We start from the raw sequence: 22,298 nt of genomic DNA, 5'->3' as shown, positions 1-22,298 counted from the left end.
GGAGGTTAACATTCAGGGTATTGTCTCACATTCAGGTGGGACAACAGATCAGAGGTAGACTCTATGTGGTCTAGGCTTTTGCGTATTGCTTTCTTTTGGATCTTCTTTGATCAGTAACATGAGGTTGTTCCCTTTCTCTAGGCAAAGGCTGTTTCTACTGTCTAAACATCTTGCAACTTTTCTATCTTTGACTAGATGGCCAAGTCAGTTTGACCCTGATGAGTTTGTTTGCTAATCTGTGATTGAGGAATAGTATCTCCATCCTGTTTTGTCAGAGCTTAAAATTTCACTAGTGTATATTTTCTGAGACATTCATGAACATATTAGTTTAGAAGAAGAAAAACAGTTGGTATGAAATGAAACAATCAGAAAATGAGAGTTCAGGATAATTACAATATCATTGCTAAAATAATTCTATTTAAAGATGAAGTCCAAAAAGTCGAGAATATTTTCAAAACAGAGAACAAATTGAAACATGTTAGAAAACGTTATATAAACATTTTAAAAATATGGAAGATCAAAGAGTTCTAGCATCCATTTAACAATCCAGAAAAGGCAAAGAAAATAGAAAAAAAAATTTTTAGAAATTTCCAAAGCCAAAAGTGAGAATGATTTCCTGAAGCCCCAAAATGTGTCTGACTGTTGACGTCAGAGAAATATGAGTGGGAAAAAAATGCAGAAAGAAAAGTTTTCTCTGAAATCATTGGAACAGCAATTTTACTCAAAGTAAGGTTAAATTCCAAAGATTTGGAGAGATGATGTATGGATAGATACGTAGCTAGAGAGAAAAAGTTTTCTGCTCACCAGGAATCTGCTTGATATCAGAATTATCAAGCATAAAACTACATGTTAAAATAGAGATAATAAAGATGGGTTTCAAATTTCTAAAAATTAAACTTAGAACTACTTTTCAAACTAGCCGTCAATATAAAAGGTTAACGAAAATATATTATAAAGACTCTGTGTAACCTATATGAAGCCCAAATACACGTACACATACATTTATTTAATCTACGATACAACCAAAAATAATCAAAGAAAAGAAGTTGAGTCAGCTTCAAAAAAGACAATGAACTGATTTATGGGTGAAATGAAGAGACAATCTAGTAAAGTAGATGCATAGGAGGGTGACCACAAAAATTCCTATATAAACAACAACAATGGTTTCACAGGTAACATGATAGGATGCTAGATCTAAGAGATGGATGGGAGAAGTTCACATTTCTTTTGTTAAAAATCATTATTTTTATGTTTTTTTTTAAGTCTTTGTTGGAGTATAATTGCTTTACAGTGGTGTGTTAGTTTCTGCTTTATAACAAAGTGAATCAGCTATACATATACATATATCCCCATGTCTCCTCCCTCTTGTGTCTCATTTCCACCCTCCCTATCCCACTGAGCAGAGGTAGTTTATCTAAAGGCAGCTCCCTTCTCACCACTGCAAACTCCAAATTTTATGCTCTGCTCAGCCAGATAGATGGCTGTAGAGACGTGGAGGCAATGGTTGCGGTTGCAGCCTCTGCGGCTTTTAATCTGCTGAGAAAATCATAGGAGAGGGATGCTGGACCCTGTTCTCCGTGAGCGGACAGTCTCCTGTGTAGCAGCATCAGAGCACAGCCCCAGGGACAGAGGGAAGTGTAGCCCAGGACTTGGGGATTCTTCTGACCCAAAGAGGCAATATTCTATCTGCCCTAGACTGTAGACCTGCTATGTCTGTCTGAATTCCCAAATTTCTCTAGTGAATCAAACAGATATGTAGCACCATCTCTGTCCTTTAGATGCTGAACAGGCAGGAAGGGTTTACAGCAAAGGAGCTTACGACAGGATATGACAGCCCCAAAACTATCCTCTTGTCTTTTCATCACTACAGAATGCCTGGTGTTAAAAACTGTTCAACGATCAGACATACTACCTGAACCATCAGACCGAATGACCTAACAGAGGACCTGTATCAATACCTGAACATAAAGGAAACAAGAATGAGAGGATCCCACTGATTTCAAAAAGAAATTAAATAACTTATTTGTGAACTTAAAATATGATTTTGTGGTAAAAAATATCATTCGATGAATAGGTATCAAAATTAATGGTTTGAAAGGTCAAGCACAGGTTAAAAATAGCAAAAAATAAAAATAAAAAATACACAATTTCCACGATAGATATAGAACTACTCAGGTTACCTCATAATGAGTGACTACTGGTAGTCTTGTCTTTCAAGAAATCTTTCAGTTTTATCTAAGTTATTACATATGTAGATATAAAATTGTTTATATTTTCTTATTTTAATATCTGTAGAATCTGTTCTGACATTACCTCTCTCATTCTTAATACTGGTAATTTGTGTAATCTTTTATTTTTTCTGACTGGTCTGGCTAGAAGTTTATCAATTTTATTTGATCTCAAAGAACCAACTTTTGATTTCATTATAATGTTCTCTATAATTTTTCTGTTTTCTATTCATTGATTTGGCTCTGATCCTTATTGTTTTTCCAATTTATTTGGGTTTAATTTTCTCTTTCTTTTCTAGTTTATTAAGGTCGAAGTTGGGGTCAAATAATTAAGGAATTTCTTCTTTTTTAATATCAAAATTTGGCATATTGTGCTTTTTTTCCTTCAACTTAAAATGATTTCTACTTTTTGATTTCTTCATTAAAACATCAAATTTCCTATTGATCACATGATGAAATTTTCATCTCAAACATTTTATTTTTCATCTCTAGAAGTTTGATTTCTATCACTTTTAAATTTTCTTGACTATTAATTCTAACATCTGTGATCATTCTAGCTTGACTTTGATTTATTACTTTATATTTGAATTATGGTGTTTATTATTGTGCTATTTTATATTCTAGTAAATTTAAACTGGGTGCCAGTCACTATGATTGCTGTTAGTGTCATATCTAAAAAATCTTTGCATAACTCAAGGTCATAATCACTTTCTCCTTTTTTTTTTTTTTTTAGAGTATTTATAGAATTAGATTTTGTAGTTAGGTCTATGATTGATTAGGATTTAGATTGTGCATATGGTGCAAGGTATAGATTAAAGTTCTTTTTTTTTCTTCTTTTGAATATTTAATTGTTCCACTTTCATTTCTTAGATAGACTATTCTTTCTGTACTAAATATGTTTGTAACTTTGCAATACATGTTTAATAAACATTTTAACGTCCTTGTTTGCTAATTCTAAAATCTGAGTCAATTCTTGAATGGTTTCAATTGATTTATTATCCTCCTCAGTATAAGTCGTTTTTTTTTTTTTTTTCTTACCTTATAATTTTAATTGGATGTCAGATATTGTGAGTTTAACCTTGGTGAGTTCTACATATTTTTGGTTTCCACAAATATGATTGAGCTGTTTTCTGGGATGCAGTTAAGTTACTTCAAAATAGCTTGATCTTATCAAGTCTTTTCTTTTTGTAAGATTTAGGCAGATTTGGATCACTGCTCATTTTGGGCCTAGTTATTCCACACTACTGAGGCACGGGCTTATGTATAGTTTATACTATGACCTATAATGCTTGAGCTTCTCCAGTCTGACTGGTGGGAATAGGTATTATTTTTAACCCTGTGTGAATGAGTGTCAGACAATATTTCCAATAATCTTTTTGGGTGAGTCTTCCCTCAGTAGTGGGTAGTTACTATACATGTAGCGGCTGTTCAATACTCAGCTGAAAACTTAAGGGGAGCCCTCTGTATATCTCTGGAGTCCTCTCTCTGTGCATTTCTTTCTCTAGGTAATTTGGCCTGCAAACTCTAGGTACATTTGCCCCCTTCATTTTTCAGCTCCATCTACTCAAATCAGGTAGTCCAGCATTCTGCTCTGGGTCCCCATCCTATATCCCACCCTGGAAACTCCCTGAAGGCTTTAGCCTAGGAAATCATAGATATATCTTTAGTCTGGGGAATATATAGACTGTGTCCCTTTCTCAGGCATCGGTCTACCTCACTGACTTGTTTCCACTGTTGTAAAAATCTTTATTCCGTATAATTTGTTTAGGTTTTTTTAATTGGCTTTGGTGGGAAGGTAAATCTTGTCTCCGAAACTCTACTTTGATGAGCAAGCAAAAGACATGATATTTTTCATAATAATACAATTCAAGACAGGGATGAATGGGAATTGTTGAAAAGGAAACAATAAAAAAGTAATTACATTGATAATTTTTGTTTTACAGCAAAAACAAACCTAGCAGGGAATGTGGTTTTATGGAAATTTGCTTGTTTGTTCTTTAATTTATAACAGAGTTTCTTGGACTTCATCTGTCATCCTCTTATCTGTTTTATATTTTTGACAAATATTCATGTCAACACAATGGATATAGTTGATATGATCTTGAACATGAGCTTCATTGTACTATAAGTCATTCTTTAAAGGACACTTAAAATTATCTTGCTGCAATTTTAGTATGTGTGTGACTACTCCCTGCTAAAGTTCAATGATTATATCTTACTCATTTCTTTGTTTCCAACATTATTTCTCCATAAATATGTTTATGCCACCAACATTCCTAATTTTACTCCACACGTATGTTATCAAACATATTATGAAAAAGTAATAAAAATTTGAAAACTGCTTAAAATATATATTTATTAATATGAAATATATTATAATTATTTCCCATTAATCAAAATATGGGCACTGGTAAACTAACAGTAAATAAAAGTGTTCAAGTTCTAGTGATTCTAGGAACCTGAAACTGAGCTAAATCCATACTATAATATTAAAATCCATAATTCAAAGAGTTACTAGAAGCAAGGGTAGACAAAAGTACAATAAGATTTCCAAAAGAAAACTAGTCTGTGGGAGAAATTAAGTATGTTTTTGTTTAAAACACCAAAAATACATTTTAAAACACTAAAGCCTCTAAAATTTATTTAAGATAACAAAGCATGTATTAATATCTCCTATTCATGGTCAGAAATTTAACTAGAGCAGAAAATAATGATAGAGAAATGCTTTGAAAAAGCTATATATGATTCATATATAGCTTATATATATGATCACATATATATATGTGATCATATGAATCACAAAATGATTCATATGATCTCTTGTGAATTGCACGTAATGATAACAGTAGGTATCAGACCTGGACTACAGTTAGTTCTGCTTAAATTCTGTTAGACTGTCTTTCTGAAAGAATTAGTTTCTGCATGTTGTTCAGATAATAGGTAGATTCAAGTGGAGAAACACATGGGATGTGCAATGAAGATATTTTACACCTCAGACATTCAGATGCATGATTGATGGACCTCTGGTCACACTGTAGAATAAACTATTTATTACATGCACTGTTTAAATTATTATGACAGCATGGGCAAAGATTTAAAAATGCAGTACTGTATAGCAGCCTGGTTTTCTATCTATGGTTCTACAGTGAAGGCAAAAGCATATGGAGGAAGAAAATTTCCTTAAACAATTTACGGTAAATTTTCATTCAATGCATTACCAGAAACATACATATCAATTTTCAGAATAGATTTATCAGCTTTTTAGAGATCACAAAAATCTCTAAAGTATATGAATGTTTTTATATAGTAATTTCAGTCCCTCACTGAAATTCTTCCTACACATCCTTCCCAGCCTTCTTAGTTCATTTTTTTTCTCTTATTTTCCATATTGTGAAATTCCAGGAATGAAAAAAATGTTATAACCTGGAATCCCTGTAGCTTTCTCAAGCATCATGTTCTATAGTTCGTTTTTAACATTTGGCCCTTAAATTTCCAGTATATTTTCATAGATATACCAAACCTTTGAAAGAGCAAATCATGCTTCACGTAACCAAGGAAGTGACTTTAAAGGGTTAACAACATATTACTAAAGCCAGATTATCAAGAGCACTTTATAATAACTAAATTAAAACAACTGAAAATTATCCTGAACACCCTGCAGGATCAAAACACAAGCATAAAAACAGATCTGTGACTAAAAAAGCATATTTTAATATGATATTAAATAGAGATTAGCAGGTATTTCTTACAGCAACAGGAGAGGTGGACTGAAAGGGTGGAGTCTGCAGGTAGGGAGAAGAGCCTATGTGATGAAATGTGAGCTGTAAAACTTGAAAATGCTCTTAATTCTGAATGGCATCATAGGTGGGAAGTATTGTTTAAACACTAGCTTCCGAAGCCAGACTTGGGAAGGTCACAAACTGAAGTGTTACCTTTTTATGCTGCAAACATACACAGTGTCCAAAGACATTTTGTGTCCTCTTTCTCTTGTTCGGACAGATGTTGAAAGAAATTGTCTCTAAAATATTATTTAGCCTTAGAAAAAGAAGGAAATCTTGTCATCCACAAAAACATGGATGAACCTGAAAGGCATTATGCTAAGTAAAATAAGCCAGACAGAGAAAACGAATACTGAATAATATTACTTATATAAAGAAGCTGAAAAAAAAGTCAAATTCATAGAAACAGAGACTAGAACGGTGGTAGCCAGGGGTTGGGAGGTTGGGGAAACAGGAAGAAGCTGGTGAAGAGGTAAAAACTTTCACTTATAAGATAAATAATGTTTGAAAGTCTAATATATAACTTGGTGACTATAGTTGATAATACTGTATTATGTAATTTGACATTAGCTGAGAGAGAAGAACTTGTGTTCTCACACACACACAAAAAAGCTATATATGTGAGGAGTGGACGTGTTAATTAAATCAGTGATGAGAATCCTTTCACAACGTATGCATATATCAAAGCATCATGTTGTACACCTTAAATATATTATAATTTTACTTGTTAATTATGCTTAATAAAACTGAAAAAATAAAAGCATTTAAGTTAAAGCACAGTTATTTGACTTCAAACTCTTGCATTGTCTTTTTTTCCCAGCTTTATTGAGGTATAATTGACAAATTAAAAATTGTATATATTTAAGGTGTACAGTGTGATGATTTATAATAGTATACATATTTTAATGAAAGGATTACCACAATCAAGTTAATTACCACATCTATCACCTCACATAGTTACTTTTTTTTGTACCCTTGCAACGTATATCTGTGAGTTTGGGAGGGAAGTACTATGCATTTACATAGAAAATTATGCAAAACAACTACATGTAATCTTCTGAGTTGTTGCAGTTCAAATGTCAGTAAAGATTTCTGTTTTGATTCTACTTAAAGAAGTCACTTTATCAAAAAGCCCAAATGTTAATCTAGGCTTAGACACATTTCATTGTAACATCAGAAAATCAACATTAAAAAGAGAATCTTAAAAAACTGCCAGTCAGAAAATAAATGTTTCCTCCAACGTACCAACATTTAAACTAACAGCACTTTTTGCCTTACCTAAAAAGTCATTGTTTATATTAGTTGGGATAAACTAATATCACCAAATAACTCCCAAGTCTCAGTAACCTAACAAAATCAAATTCTGTTTTTTGCCCATCATAAATTCCAACGCAAAGTTTCATCAGACAGCTTTCCTTAGAATCAGAGGCGCCAGCTCCCTCCACATTGGTACCCCTGAGACCATGGAGGTCACCCATGGGAACCTCTGTGTCTAGACAGTGCATGAGGTAAGGGAGAGCGTGGAGTCCCCACAGCCACCCTTTACTGTCTCACTTTTATCCACATTGTATTCACAAACACCAGCCACTGGGCATCTCCTAAGTGAGAGGCTGGGCTAAGCCTAGCTGTGTTCCCAGGGAGAAGAGGAGAACCCATGCACTTCATGAGAATTGGCAGTCTTTCTACATTATTAGAAACAAGCAAGGAAAAATCAGTCCATCAAACAAGAGTGAGAGTGAAAATATGTAACTATTAACCTGAAAACAAAATAAACACTAGGAGAGAATAGCATCCCCAGGCAGTTATTGAAAGAACTACTGAAGAATCTATGACAAAAAGAAAGATATGTTCTAATGTGTCAATATACATTAACATAATGTGAAGTATAAAGTAACATATATACACCTATACACATATATATGCTATTTTTTCTTTTAGATTATGTGTTATGTTTTATAATTTTATTTTTCTGAGAGATGGTTCTTGTTTTTTTCTTTTTACTGACAAGTGTTCCATTACACATATGAATAATAGCAACTTTCTTATGTCGCTGTTGTTGTTTTGTTTTGGATTTTTAATTTTAGTTGTGTATTACTAATATTGGAGCTTTAATCAGAGGCTACATCCTATTTGATGAAACTACCTAAAGCCTTACCCAAATTGATTTTACAGCTTGCAGGATTCTGTTATGTTACCTATACCCAAAGTCATGATGCAATCTTTTTTTCTACACCAATATTTCTGTGATAGTAGATCATGATTTTCCCCAGATCTCCTCCTGAAAATTGATACAAATACAGAATTTTATCAGGTGAGTCGCTGATTTTTCTAACAAGGGCCTTTCTTCACTCTAGCATGGGCCCTAAAGTCCTTATGCAAATGAAAATACTTCTTGAATTTATGTGTCTCTAAAATGCTTCTGTCAATGGCAGGGAAGACATATCTCTGCCATCCAAAGATCTTATTTCTGCTTATTTAGTTTGAAATCTTGGGGAAGCTTATTTAGTTTACTAAGATGAATGATTCAGTCCCCCCCAAAACTTATGTTAATAGGTATATGATTGATATCCCAGGCTTTATGATTCACCGTTTCCCATATATGTGATACCTGAACAAAATACACACTGCTAACATGAGCAGAGCTAGGCACCTGAGAGATCCCTGTAGTCTGTAGCAGAGATGACTGCAATACTCCATCAAAAAGTTCAGAATTCCCAAGAAGTTTCCTTTCATCTATTATTAGGATTTTTCTGCCCAGTATACCGTATATTGCATATGAAGTCCATTTAGTTGACAATTTATTGGGCAATAATCTAAAAATTATTTGTATACCATATTTCATCAACTCCATGTTACCACTCACTGTAATTTGTGCTAATATGTCATATACAAGATCGGATTATAATTATAATTCTACGCTGTTGATTGTGAGATATTTCTCGATTACTGACATGCAAATTTGTGAAAAATATGTATGTTAAGATCAATATAAAATTTTTTGAGCAACCAGTCAGACAAGCTCGCTGTTCTTCAATGAAATAATGGAAAGAATTGATTTTGCAGACAGTTTTTTCATCATTAATTTATTGTGAATATTATATGAAATCTAAAGCTATAAGTTCAGCTGCATACTGTTGTATATCATACAGCTGGGACTCAGGGGACCAGATTTCCAGCTGGACCTGTTGATTGGCTCTTTGGGCAATACTGTAGCAATAAATACCCAGACTTCAGAGAGTTCAACTGAGCATGTAGGTTTTTAAATTTTAATTTTAATTTTTATTTTTTGGCCGCACCAGGCAGCTTACGGGGTTTTTATTTCCCCGACCAGGGATCGAACCTGGGCCCTCAGCAGTGAGAGCACGGAGTCCTAACCACTGGACCGTCGGGGAATTCCCTGTAGGTTCTTTAGCTGTGCCTCTACAATTAACTGGTCTGTAATCTCATATAGTAAGTGTCCACTGCAGGCAAAAATGGATTATCAACATTTTTTTAGGAACTTCAAGGACACATTCAAAGAAAGCTAAGGAGAACTTAACAGTATGATGTGCTGCCACTTTGATGGATGGTCCTTAGTGTAAGACACTACCTCCAAAATGCCATGTGATTCTTTTTAAATAAAAGTTTATAAATTTGCCTGGTTTATTTGTCTTGTGCATTCAGTCACATGTAACAATAGAATTACTCAGGGAAATCTTGGAACAATAGAGTTCCTAGGGACAGTAAAATAGTTTTTACGGGCCACTGAGAAATAGCTTATTTCAGTGCTACTTTTAGGGTTGGTAAGCTATCAAGTCAATATGTAATTGTTTTTAAACCCTTATGTCTGGAAGTAGAAAAACTCCAGAGTAGGGATCAGTTCATGACGAGGTGTTACCAATAAAAGTGTATTTGGGTGTAAAGTAAACATTTTTTCTGCAGAAAATGACTTCAAGTTAAAAAAGGAAATTCAAATTATTTAATTTGAATTAAACCATATAAATAAAAAATACACAAAATGTAGAATAAATCTCAAGACATTACAGTTCTGTGTAAGGGGACACCAACAAAGTTTCAAACCTTAGTCAGTCTCCTGAAACCTTCTCCCAGGCCCACTTGCGCACTTCCTTGTGAAATCCAGTTTTAGCAAGAACACTGCTGTCAGTTTAACCACAGCCCTCCTTACCCTGGATGTTTCCTCCTAGTAATTTTCCAACCACTTACCCGACCCTGCTCCTCGGCTATAAATTCCCACTTGCCCAGGCTCTATGTGGAATTGAAGCCAGTCTTTCTCCTGCACTGTAAAACCCCACTGCACTGGTCCTTACATCTATCGCAATGGTCCTGAATAAAGTCTGCCTTACCATCTTTAATAAGTAGCACTGACTTTTTTTCCTACAATACCTGCTGAGTTCTTATAAAGATATAGAAAAAATACATATAAATGCTATCAAAAGTGTAATACCTGGGATAATGAAAAGAAAAGCAAACAGTTGTTTGTCCTCATTGGCACACTTGATTTAAGTCACCATACTCCCTCTGAGGCTTTGTGAAAGCCATGGGTATAAACCTTTGGTTGGATAGTGTTCAGGTAGGAGATGCTCAGTGAAAGACACACAGAATCCCAGTTTAGAGATGTTAAAGATTCATAAACAATAATACCCTGGAGTTCTTATACCTGAAATGCACTTGTTAGCACCTAGTAGCCAGAATCGCTCCCTCTATCTTTCTTAAATCTTAAACTAAAAATCAAAGCCCTAGACCTTTCAGAAGAACTGTACACTGAGCCAAGCCTCAACCCCATGTGCACAGCCTTCTCATCACAACTTTCAGTGGCGTTAAGTCACGGGATTCTATTCCAGATTCAGCCCTGCACACATAGACTCTTGGAGAAATAGGAGTCCGAATTCTAGTTTCAGTGTAGATATGAACACACAGTATAATATGGGAACATGGGGCATGTTTCAGCCACAGCTTCACAGATGGGCATGAACTACTTTAGTAAAAACTGTCAGAAGCCACAGCTCAGATGCCTTTTCAATAGGAACAGTCACGGTCATTCTTTGCTTGTTCTCTATACCTATTACTGTTATAAATGTGATTGGCAAGACTTCAATCAGATATTCAGGTTGTACTGCTGGCAGATGAACACCATAAAATGCATGCACAGGCCTACTGCACATACAGGTTGATGGCACAGATAAACCAAGTGGTACAGAAAATAGGAATTTGTAAAGGCAGTTGGAGAGAAATTGGTAGCGGCAGTTTTTGCATCCTGCCCCAGTAGGTCAGACCGAACAAGAATAAACATTTGTAAACTGAGCAAAAGTGAAGGAGTAGGTGAGGACCTTGGGGGAATAACTAACATATCTGAATGCCATTTGGGAATCAAAGCCACAGAAATGCTCTTCGGGGCCATATTTGTCCATGGCCTCCACCCCAAAGTTCAAAAGCAATTTTCAATCACTTTACTGAGGAGAGCTGAGATGCAGAGATTCTGCACCGACTGAGATGAATGACTGATCACTGTGGAAGCTGTTGGTCAAAAAAATGGGGAAGAGACAGAATCAGAATTGATGGCCCTCAATTTGGCATTCCTCAATTATAAAGAAAAAGAATGTGGGACCAGCAGGATCAAGGAAGGAATGTCAGATATGAGAAAGTCAATAAAACTGAAAAAATGGTTCATGAGATTTTGTTCTTCCTAGTGTCTAATACTGCAGTAGCCAGTAAAGACACCAGAAGACCCAGTGTTTTAATTGATTTGATCAAGCACTCCCAAAAGTTCTTCTGGAAAAAAAAAAAACTGCCAAGTTTATATACTTTGAGAACAGTGTGTGAATCAGAATCCATGTTATACTCACTTCCATTTGTATTTCTAGAACTCAGAGCTCCTTGTTCCAGTGAGAAAATATGTATCAGCAAATGGACACTAGGCCAACTATGTTGTGAAAAATAATATTTGTTTTCAGGTCCACTCTACCCCCCCTGAAAATGTCCAGGCTCTTTGTAGAAAGGGAACATATCTCTATACAAAGCAATATAGACACTCATTTCAATGTAAAGTTTGTAAAGGAATCACAAATATGTTCTGGATTCAACCCTGTTCATTCCTTCTACCATTACAGAGTACGGATACAGTACAAATAAGAAATTAAATTAAATTAAAAAATATATGTTAGGTAAAAATGTGCCATTCTGTAACCTGAGGCAATCTCCTTTGCCCTAATGAGTATGAGGGCAAACTCCCAACAGGAAATACTCATCTGAGCTGTACACAATCATGAACAGGATAAAACAGCAGACTATCCTTATCAATTCTCATTCTAGATAATATCCTAAGTTATCTCTCTCATAACTATGTCGCAAATTCTTGTGTAACTTGTGCATAATGTAAAATCTTATCATTCTTATAATCTGAAAAATATTTCCAGACCTCTAACTAACCTTGACTATCAGCTACTTCTTGCCAAGTGGGCCCAGTTTACACATATCAAGGAGATGGTGGGTTATGGAATTAAACAAAACTGAACTAAAAAGATTCTTCTAGTAAGTAGTGACTTTCTGTTCAACTATATTTTTTGAGACTCTGAGCTCCAAATTGGCAGGCTCATTCTTTCCTGATGAAATCAGAATTTGCTGAATTATTTCTCTGTGCTGTATCAGCTGCCCTTATAAACATATTTGTTTAACATCTTCTTGCTGCTTATAATTTTCCCCCAAAGCTCTATTTTCCTAGACACAGATACCTCTAGTCAGGTAATGTGCTGACTGGCACCAAATACTGTGGGTGGCCAGACTGAGGTTGCCAAAAAACAATGTTTTACATATATCATAGCGCAGAGATAATAAGTACCAAGAATGTTAGCCTGCCCAGCCTGCCTTAAGCAGTTTCATTTTGCCTTATCATCTACCAACTTAATGAGTTCCCTAAAATCGTACTGGGTACAAATTTACTAAATTAGGCCATCTACCCTTCTGAAGATGTCCACTCACTGAGAAAAGTGTACACTGCCCTGTATTCACGAATTGAATTTTCTATGTGAACTTGATCAGAACATACAGAAATCCCTGCTAGAAAAATAATCAAGCAAATAAATCAGATCCAATTGTAAATCTTCCAGGAATGTTTCTCAGCTTGATCTGGACCATTTCCAATTTAAAAATACAAATAAATGTTTGCATTTTTGCTGACAAACTAGCTCTTATCAAAAAAAAGACAGTTTTTCACCCTTATTCTCACCAGTCTATCTCTTTGGGACTAAGGTCATTTTTTTTGCTGGATAATCTAGTTTTTGAACAAACCAAGATCCTGTGAAATAGCAGAAGATTACCAATGATAAGAAGAAAGTTAGTCTTGGTTAGTGCATAATCATTGTGTGCATAAAATCACTTGCCAAGGGATAGAGTTGTGGGAACGTGACCCAATCATATTGACAAAATGATTGTGTTTTTGAACAACTTTCTTCCAAATGACATTTCCTACAACTTGACTTATGTCACTGAGACTTACTATTTCTCAAATAATAACTACTTCTAATATACCTTCAACATAGATATTAAGCTATTTATAATCACATTAAGTGTTGAACTGCATCCAGAAAGGTTATTCCTGTCTAAATTTCCTTTTAATGTGAAGAACCAATATGACATGATTTTGCTTACCCACCTCTATTACTCGGTTTTTGCTAAAATAACATTGCATTAAAAAGCAGCTTAAAAGTGTTCTTTCTTTTTCATTTGTCTGTGGATTGGGTAGAGAAGCTCTGTTTCAGGCCTACAGTCAGTTGGCTTTGGCTTTAGGTTTTGAGTTCCATTCAGATCTGCTCCATACTTCTCTACATTATCTTTAGATCAGCAGCTAGCTAGTATATACCCTTCTCATGGTGGGTCACCGAACCGCAAGAGAATAGGCAGAAACATGTGTAGCCTCTTGAAATCTTGACTCTGAACTAGTATGACTATAATTTCTTTACCAAGTCCGCTGACCAAACAAAACCCATTGCTGAGCCAAACATCCATGGATGGGGAAATATACTCTGCACAAATCTTACCTTGCATGGTACCATGCTAGGAGGGAATAAATAACAATAATCTGATCTGCCATAGCAAATGTAAATACTGGAAACTAGGCTTATAAAGCCTGCCTTGAACTTGCAAAGGACCCTGTACTGTGGAAAATATAGCAGAAGAAAATATCTAGTGTGGCTTCATGTGAAATATAGGGATATGTCTCTAATAGAAAAAAGAGAGGAATAACAGTCATGGTAATTAAAACGCAGACTCCCATGAGGCAAAGAGAATCATGATTCAGAATCAAGAAGAAATGAATTTTAAAAATCCACTTTACCTAAAGAACCTTTGAATAGTAGAGTCATTTCACTGCAGATTGCATGGGGAGGCTTCAACATGTTATACATTGGAAGGAACGATCACAAAAATTGAAAAGAAGCATGTATTATAATCAACCAAAGGAGCATTTGTTATAATCAATTACTTGTTTCTTCATATATAAACACAAACATATTCAAAGCAATATAAACGAAGTCAGTCTGCTAGAACATGTGTGAGTGTTATACCAGTCAGTTGCCAAGACTGAAACCCACGGACCCAGTAGGTAATAGAATCTCAAGTTATTGTACTTGAGAAGGAAACGATATTTCACAGAAATGAATACTGTGATTAATGAGATCTTGTGACTTTCCTTTGGGGAAGCATTGGAATTTGTTTTTCATTTATTTGCTTGTTTTTTATTAAATGGTTAGTTGTTTTATATTAGGTGAAGTTACGATATTACTGTACTTCAGAAGTTTAAATATGGCATGATTTTGTTAATCAGTATTAACTAGTTAAAGGGTAGGTGAGAGCATATAATAATTATTGGTTTTTTCAACTCCAACTCAACCTCCTTCTCTCTGGCAGTCTAGCTCAAGGTTTGTGTTAGGCATGTCTAAATATATTTTTTCATAAACAAACTAGAAAGCTTTTTGTTACCTGAAGCCCAACTGATGCATGTAGTAAATCATTCTGATAGATTTTCTGATATTGAGTTGTCCTGTCCTTCTACAATGTACTCTACTTGATTATGATGACTTAATTTGAAAATACACATATGTATTCACTGATCTACTATTTTCTTAAGGATATCATGTTAAAACTTAAGGTTAAAACAGCTATATATTTTATTCTCCTACACTGTTGTTATTCATTCTTGTAATCAATGTAACAGTCAGGGTTCTCCAGAGAAAGAGACCAATAGGATGTACATGTATATATAAAAGGAGATTTATTGTGAGGAATTGGTTCACACAATTATGGAGGCTGAGAAGCCCCATGGTCTTCATTTGCAAGCTGAAGACCCAGGATAGCAGATGGAATAATTCAGTCTGAATCTAAAGGCCTGGGGATCAGGGGAGCTGATGGTATAGATTATATGCAGATCTGAATTCCTGACAACCAGTAACATCAAGAGAAGAAAATGGATGCCCTAGCCCAAGCAATCATGGTATTCTTCCTTTCTCAGACATTTTATTCTATTTAGGCCCTCAATGGATTGTGTGATGCCCACCCATACAGAAGAGGGCAAAACTGCTTCACTGAGTCCACTGATTCAACTGCTAATTTCATCTGAAAACGTCTCCATAGACATGCCCAGAAATAATATGTAGCCAAATATCTGGGCACCCCGTCACACAGCGTTGACACACAAAATTAACCATCACATCAGGGTTATTTTTTAACACACAAAATGACTTGGGCATCTCACTCCCTTTTTATTATTTTGAAAAAAATCCAAAAAACAAAAAACCTTTCCTAAAAGAGAGTATCTTGGTTTCTTGACATATTTTCATTACTTACCCATAAAGCCATATGCCACACACACACACACACACACACACACACACACAGTATATTTAATATGGTTTAGTTAACAGTACTTCCATTTTAATAGTTATATGTTTATTAAGATTTTTCATTGATATCCAACAATTCTGAATTTTCCAGAAATCTATGACTTTCATTTAAATTTCCTAATTTATTAGTAAATAGTGGTTCATGATGGTCATTTCTACATACCTGTTTTATATATTGTTATTCATCTTTCATTTTATACTTTCAGACTTTTCTCCCTTTCTCTCATCAGTTATTTTTTTCCTTTCTTTATTTTATTTATCTGAATAGATAAAATCAGTCATCACATTTATCATGTTCTAAATTCCTGTATATGTGAGTCTTTTTATTGTTTATTCTTTTCGCTGCCTATTTTTGATCTGATATTACATTGTTTTAATTATTAAAGTTTTAGAGTAGTTTTTACCTGATGGTCTAGACTCAAATGCTCTGGTTTAGAATGTCCCTAGTTAAAACTCTTCATTAATATTTATTTTTAAACTTCAGAAACTTCTTGTATAATTCCAGAGGAAAAAACTCAGATGGTATTTTTATTCAAATTGCTTTAAATTTATATGTTAACTTGGAGATATTTTTATTATGTTGAGTTTCTCACTTCAAGAACACAACATAATTTCTCATTTGCTCACATTTACATTTGAGCCTTTCACAAGTGCTTTGAGATTTCTTATTCTATTTTGGACATTTATTAAAGTAATCTTTTGGAGTTCTATGTATTCTGTCTTTTGTTAATATATATAAAGTCTATGTCTATATATTAATATCGTAGCTTGCTATTTAAGACTTTTCTTATTTCTTACAATAGTTTTTCATCTGATTATTTTATCTCCACTTGTTTTCAAGTTCCTATCTACTAATGTCAACAGATACATCCAATTAAATATTAAACACTCATGATGATTATAAGCATGGCTTCTTGTTCCTGGTCATACAAAGAACATGTTAACTATATTTCCCATACAGGGAAGATGGTGGATTGGGGATATTTATGTGTATTTATAACCATAAAAAACTTGTTAAAGAGGCATCCATTCATCCTTTCCTCTATTATTCATTGTTCTCATCATATATGGAGACATATTTCCCCTTAAAAAAAAAGAAGTAATTTATTACTATTTTCCCAATTTTTATAATATATGTACATTTTTACAAATAATTTCACTTAAGTTTGAGGTATTACTTTTTGATTATGACATTGGATTCTGTTTGCAAATATTTTCTTAGGAGTTCTGCAACAATATCCATGTGAGTATCTTTGATGTTTCCTTAAAGTATGTAAGTATGACTTGTTAGAGACTTCTTTTGGCCCAAACCAAAATTTTAGTATTTATGTTATATTTACTTAATTGAAATTACATTTTTTGAAAAAAACTTTTGTATGTTATGAAATAATTCCGTTAGTTTTGAAATATTCTTTTTATTTAAGGTTTTGGAAAATTTTCCCTGTGGAACTGTCTGAGCCTGGTATTTTGGGAAATGTTAAAAAACCTTCTCTATTTCATAAAGGGCAATTGATCTCTTTAGACTTCTATTTTATCAGAGGCTAGTTTGGTAAGTTTTATTTTAAGTAAGGTTTTTATATGCGTTAGAATAGAGCTGTGCAAAGTTTAAATTTGTTATTTTTTCGAAGTTTCATCTATTTTAATGTTTTTTTTTCTCCCTTGCTATTTTTTATTTTGTGTGTCTGTACTTTATTCCTGTGTCTCCAGATTAGATATTGAGAAATGCATCTCTTTCACTGGTTTTTGCCTATGGGCAAATTTTTACATTTACATTTATGGTCTACAGTTTTTCTGTTTTCTAACTCATTAATTATCTTTTTTAATTTTTGTTTATTTACTTATTTACTTCTGCTTTCTGAAATATTTTCTAGCTTCAGATGAATAATTCATGTATTCTTATAAAAAAGTATTTAAAACTATTAATACATATGTATATACATAATGACATAAGTGTTTCAAGCTCCTCATTTCTGAGCATTGCTTTAGCTCTACCCATAGAGTCTAATATGAGATGTTTTCATTATTATTATTTTTTGGAAATCATGCTTCTCAGTTTGTAGTTCCCCAAGGACCTGAGGTTTTTCTCCTTGGTTTTTCGTTTGTTTTATGCAGGGGTGTCAACATTAAATTAACTGTTGCTTCTAAATTTATGCTTTTTAAAATAATACAAGATAGTTTTGTATGAGTCATTTCTAGTTTGGCGGACTTACTGAGAATATTTTGGTGGACAAATATATAATCCATCTTCATGAATCATACATGGGCCCTTGGAAAGATGTATTTGGTTCTTTCCACATTTTTAATTTATTATTATCATTTGAAAAAATTTTATTGAGAAAATGTAACACAAAGGTAACATAATATAGGAAATAGATATATAGCTTAATAAATTATAATAATGTCCATGAATTTACCACCCAGTACAAGAAATAAAACATCATCTAGAATGCCTTCTCTTTATCATTTCATAATTATCTTTGAAATCTTCCTGGACTTTATCTGAGTGAAAAAGTAGAATTTTATTGTATTATATGAATCCAATATCCAGGATTCAGAATATTATGGGCAGTGAGACGACTTAAAGTTTTGAGTCACTTCCTTTGAGGGCTGGTTTAACTCATGATTGCTAACTATCCAAGATTCAGCCTTTCAGGGTCCAAACATCAAGCTCAAGGAGTTTGCCACACATAATGTTGCCTTGTGTGGCATTAGCATTCCATATACCACTTGAGATGATTCTCCTAGCCACATGGGAGTGAGTGGACTAATCTCAGAGTCCAGCCACAGTGCAGACCAGATACCGCTGCAAAGAAAGAATGATGAAGATGCAGAAGAAATGACCTCTATTATGTCTCCATTTAATTAATCATTTGGGTCTTGCAAAATTTGGATAGGTCCTGAAGGATGACCGTAATCTACCTCAAGTTCAACCAAGTAGTAGGAACAATTGCAGCTATAGTATTTAACGTGGAACCTTTGTTAGAACAGATTAATATGGCCTCAGGTCCACGATTTGTGATCACTTGATTGGGCAAATGTATTTTTTTCCCTATTTTAATCAGAAAAGAGAAGCAGAAACAGATTGCACTCATATGGAACAGAAAAAATAAACACTTACAGTTTTGCCTGATAATACTCTAACTCTCCAGCTCTGTCATAATTGTCAGAAGAGATCATGACCATCAGGGTATCACTCACAACACTCCATTGATTCATTATATTGAGAGCATCTTTTTGATTGAGCAGGGTGACTAAGAGGTAGCTAGCAATCTGGAGGCCTTGTTAAAAAATATATGCCCCAGAAGCTGGGAATAGTCCCTACAAACATCTAGGGACCATCCACTATGGGAATGTTTTTAGGATTCTAGTGCTCAAGTGAATGCTGGGACATCTCCCCAGCCTTTGGCTTCCGTTTCCACAAAGAAGGAAGTATGTTACCACCTTAGGCTTCTTCTGTTATAAAAGTAACCCACTTCACACCTAAGAATAGAGCTTCTGCCTGTACCCAAGGTGACAAGAAAACTCACCACCTTTGAGAATGACCTGGATTAGGAAAGGGCTCCACAGTAGGTACAGGCTACCTTGCAAGCAGGCCTGTTGTTTGGGACATATGATTTGGGATTTCTATTCTATTAGAATCATCATGTATGGGAGAAGAGGCAATGTGGAGTTTATGGCAATTCTCAGGAGGAGACTCACAGTACAAACCTTGGGCTCTGAAGCAAGGCCATGGTATCTGAAGAGGAGAATCACATGTCAGTTGATTTGTGTTATCAAAAAATGGTGGGGGCTTCCCTGGTGGCACAGTGGTTGAGAATCTGCCTGCCAATGCAGGGGACACGGGTTCGAGCCCTGGTCTGGGAAGATCCCACATGCCGCGGAGCAACTGGGCCCATGAGCCACAACTACTGAGCCTGCGCATCTGGAGCCTGTCCTCCACAACAAGAGAGGCCGCGATAGTGAGAGGCCCTCTCACCGCGATGAAGAGTGGGCCCCGCTTGCCACAACTGGAGAAAGCCCTCGCACAGAAACGAAGACCCAACACAGCCATAAATTAATTAATTAATTAATTTTTTAAAAATGGTGGATTAGAATGCTTTTCTGTGAGGCAACAAGAGATGATGTATCTAGACAGTCCATTGCAAGCTGGGTTCTGTCAGTTACCCTGAATCATAAAGTCAAGTGGTCCCAGAAGCTGTCCAATATAAGATGGAAATATTCTTAGCAGGACCAGTGGGCATGAGTAAGTTAAGCAGGTAGCCAAAACCCTTGAAAATTAAGCCAAAACTTCACATTTGGACTACAGCTCTTCACTTAGATTATACCTAGTTTTTATGGAGGGACCTATATGACCAAGTAAAAAGATAGGGAGGTGCCAAGTTTTTTTTTTATTGAATGGATCAGTTCAACATTTGGGTGCAAGCCAAAATGGATGGTGATTTCTTTATAGATACACTAAGCAGTAGCTTTGAAAGACACAGGGGAAAACATATCTTCCCAATTGGCAGAAATCTGAGCTATGCACTTTGTCATCCACTTTGTGTGGAAGGAGAAACAGCCCTAGATTAGAATATGTGTGGATTCGTAGATGGTGGAGAACAGCCTGCTTGGCTGGCTAGAGGCTGAAAAGAAAAGCACTGGAAGATGAGAAACATAAAAGACTAGGGTAGAGGCACGTGGATGAACTTTTTAAGTGGATACCAAGTGAGAATGTCTTCACATCACATCAAATGCCCTTTAAAAAGAATTTAACATGAAAGAGGCACTGAGGAATCAAGTGGACCAAGTGACTCAGCCAGCTGACCTTAGCCAGACTTTATCGCGGCTGTCCTGAAATTGGCATGATGAAACATGAATGGACTGTCCTTGCTGGCAGAGGTGGAGGCTACACATGGTGCCAGAGGCATGGACTCCTTCTTACCAAGGACGATCTAACTGCTACTGCCTTTGACTGTTCAACCCACCAGAGGGAGAGACGAATATTAAATCTTCAAGATGGCTGCATTCCTTGAGAAGTCCAATGTCTCATTCTAATCGGGGAGTTCCAGTGGCTCCTTTCACAGAAATAGACAACATCAATGCCCTTCCTTCCTGCAGGGCCTGCACCAATATTTCTGTCTCTGAACTTCTGGTGTGCTTGGTACATGCATGGAATCTCACACAACACAGTGGAGATTCACGTCACAGTAAATGAAATTGTGAGCTGGGTCCATGACTATGGAATTCACTGGACGTGGCACATGTCGCATCAATCAGAAGTTGCCAGGCTGATAGAATATTGGCATGGCCTTCAGAGACACAGCTATCAAGTCAGCCCAGAGGCAATACTCAGCAAGAATGAAATATAATTCTCTAGGATGTCTTGTCCATACCAATTCAGAGATTCCTATTGGGTGCTTGTCCACAATAGGAAGACTAGATAGTCCAGAAACCAAGGGATGGAAACAGGAGTGGTCCCCACTTATAATCACTCCCAATGAGTGAAAATTTTTGTGTTTTTTGTGCATAGAATCCTGGGCTTTGCAGGCAGAGAGTTCCTGGTCCTCCAAGAGAGTACTTTTGCCAGGAGGTGTAGAAAGATTCCCATTAAACTATAACCATTGGCTGCTATCAGAGTACTTTAGCTTCATGGCATAGTGGGACCAGCAGATATGAACAGGAATCACCTCGTTGCAGGGGTGATTGACTCCGATCATCAGGAGAGGCTCGGGTTGCTGTTACATATGAAGACAGTGAGAAATTCGTGTGGAACACAGATGAAACTCTTAGGTGTCTCTAACTCTCCCTTGCCCAACAGTGACTGTAACTGCACAAGTGCAGCAAACCTAATCTAATGAAAGGTTTGCTTAGCAGGGGTGAAGATCTCTCAAGAGTGAGGGTTTGGATCACACCATTAGGTATATCCCTGGAACCTTAGTACCCTCCATGCTCAGTGAGTGGCTAAGGTTGACCAGGAAAAGGAGGGCTTAGCTCAAAAGCTGCAATGGATACCAAAAGCTGTCTGCTAACTGCACTCATCACAGCTGATTGGCAAAGTCTTCCTTGCAGGAAAATTTTGGCAGCTGCAATTTACCCCTTGCAATACATGGATCCACTTTTCCACAGACATTCAGGGATAGCTCCTCCAGGGTTCCAGTGGGCATCTCTCCCTGAGGGGAGACTCAGAAGATGGAGGTTATTGAGACAAGCTACATCCTTCAATGTTGCAGTCAGTCTTGGGCATCTACTGTCACTCATCTTCTCCCTCCTCCACTTTTCATTCTAAACCCCCCTCTCCCTTCTCCCTGCACCTGCAGTTGGTCTTGGATGTGCAATTTCATACTCATCATTTCCGTCTTCCACTGTTGCATCTAGATTCCACTGAAGACTCTCAGCTATCCCCAAAGAAGCAAGTACTG

This window comes from Balaenoptera borealis (genome assembly GCF_965194805.1).
Source record: "Balaenoptera borealis genome assembly, chromosome: 14".
NCBI classification, from domain to species: Eukaryota; Metazoa; Chordata; class Mammalia; order Artiodactyla; family Balaenopteridae; genus Balaenoptera; species Balaenoptera borealis.
This window is presented reverse-complemented; position numbering follows the sequence as displayed.